This window comes from Meriones unguiculatus (assembly GCF_030254825.1).
Source record: "Meriones unguiculatus strain TT.TT164.6M chromosome Y unlocalized genomic scaffold, Bangor_MerUng_6.1 ChrY_unordered_Scaffold_23, whole genome shotgun sequence".
In the NCBI taxonomy this organism is placed as follows: Eukaryota; Metazoa; Chordata; class Mammalia; order Rodentia; family Muridae; genus Meriones; species Meriones unguiculatus.
In genome coordinates this window covers 25,145,197-25,147,815 of record NW_026843709.1, presented here as the reverse complement: position 1 = coordinate 25,147,815, position 2,619 = coordinate 25,145,197, and positions in this window count along the sequence as shown.

Sequence of the window (2,619 nt, the reverse complement as noted above, 5' to 3'; positions counted from 1 at the left end):
CTTTAGCGGCAGACAAAAGCCAGCAGTACGTACCCCGGAGTCACAGATTCGCGCAGCAGCTGCACCATCCTCCCAGGGCGCGAATCTGCTAGACACCATACTAGCTCCACAGGATCGCCATCACTGATGGTACGACCCGCCCAATCCCACAGTGACAGAGAATACGCTATATACTCACCGAAACCAGGCAGAAATGTCATACAACCTGGACACACCAGGCACTGGGCCTCCCAAGCTTGGAGAGCACAACGAAGAGATCCCAGGACTTCCCAGAAAGCATTGGGACTAGCAAGCCAGTCTCCAGTTACAGCAGGACGTGGCAGCGGAGCAGTACTGAACTGGCGGGGCACCACAGCCCTCCAGTTTAAGACTAACCAGGGCCAAACCAGAGAACAGAGAGCCTGATTACCCCATCCCTGCTGAAGTGACCACCCTGAAATCTCCAGCTGCAGCAAGACCTCAGAACCTGGCAGTGACAGCAGCACAGAACTGGCGGAACACATCAAAGAAGCAGGGCCAAACCAGAGAGCAGAGAGCCCCGGATACCACGATCTCGGCCAAGAGACCTGCCTGTAAGTGAGTGCACCCTTGAGAATCTGCAGTTCCCCAGATCCTGGGTCCTTCTAAATCAGAAGCCAGGCATCGAACCCCCCTCCCACCCACATACCCACTTTGGGAAACAGAGGGGCACTAGGGACATTGAAGTTCCTGCCCTGTGGGCCTGATTGAGGAGCTAAGACAGTTAATACCAGAAATTGCGCTGCGATCATCATTAGCGCCTGCGACATATACAGTACAGAGCCCCTCCCACAAACTCAAGGGTTAAACATTAGCCATCACTCTGTCCCTCGAGAAACTCATCCACGCACACTTACACACACAGACACACACGCGCGCGCGCACACACACGCTTGCATTTGCCCCGTTTGCGCCTGCGTACTTTCCTCCCACAGGTACAGCTACTCCTCAGCACACGCTGAGAGTGCTCAGCTTCCTGAAGAACTCTCCAGACACCAGAGAGAGACAGCACCAGTCTGATCTGCAGAATCCAAAAACAAGCAGGGAAGGTTTCAGATAAGCCAATGGCCAGAGGTAGGCGAAAGAACACTTCCAACATAAATCAGGACATCATGACTTCACCAGCAAACCCCAAAATCGATGGATACACCAATTCAGCAGAAGCACAGGAAAATGATTTTAAAGCCATGCTTGCCCAATTATTTGAGGCTCATAAGGAGGAAATGAACAAGTCTTTCAAAGAGATGGCCAGTCAATTGGAGGCAAAGAAAGAAGAAATAGACAATATCCTTAAAGAAACACAGGCAAACATAGCCAAACAAATAGATACACAAGTAGAGGAAAAATTAGTGGCATATAAGAAGGAAATGAAAAAAGAAATAGAGGCCATCGTAGAGAGACAGGAATCCAAATTCAAACACATGAAAGAAATGGTGCAAGGCATGAAAACAGAATTAGAATCAATAAAGAAAACACAAAATGAGAAAACCCTTGAGCTGGAGAACTTGGAGAAAAGATCAGGAACCACAAAGGTAAGCATCACCAACAGAATACAAGAGATGGAAGAGAGAATCTCTGGAGCTGAAGACACACTTGCAGAAATGGATACTTCTCTCAAAGAAAAAGCAAAATCAGAAAAGTTCCAATCACAAAATATCCAAGAAATCAAGGATGCTATGAAAAGACAAAATCTAAGAATAATAGGAATTCACGAAAAAGAAGACTCCAGACTCCAAGGTCCAGAAAATATTTTCAAGAAAATCATAGAAGAAAATTTTCCCAACTTAAAGAAAGAGATGTCCATAAATATACAAGAGGCCTACAGAACTCCAAATAGACTAGACCAGAAAAGAAACACATCACGTCACATCATAGTCAAAACACTAAATCTACAGAACAAAGAAAAGATATTAAAAGCAGCAAGGGAAAAAGGCCAAGTAACATATGAAGGTAGACCTATCAGAATCACGCCGGACTTCTCATCAGAAACTATGAAAGCCAGAAGGGCCTGGGCAAGTATCATGGAGACTCTAAGAGATCACAAATGTCAACCCAGACTACTATACCCTGCAAAGCTTTCAATCAACATAGATGGAGAAAATAAAATATTCCATGACAAAACTAAATTTATACAATATCTACACAGCAAACCATCCCTACAGAAGATACTAGAAGGAAAACTCCAATCCAATGAAAACAAATTCACCCAAGAAAACAGGGCATACAGATAATGTCCCAACAAAAATGAAAAGAAAACAAGCAATGAAACAGGGTTAGATCATCGACTCCATTAAAAAAGGAACTAACATGCATTGGTCACTATTATCTATCAATATCAATGGACTCAACTCACCAATAAAAAGACACAGGCTAACAGAATGGTTAAGGAAACAGGATCCAACATTCTGTTGCATCCAAGAAACACACCTATGCAACAAAGACAAACACTACCTCAGAGTAAAGGGCTGGAAAACAGTTTTTCAAGCAAACGGTTCCAGAAAACAAGCTGGAGTAGCCATCCTAATATCTAATAAAATAGACTTTCAACCCAAGTTAATCAAAAAAGATAAGGAGGGCCACTATATTCTCATCAAAGGAAAA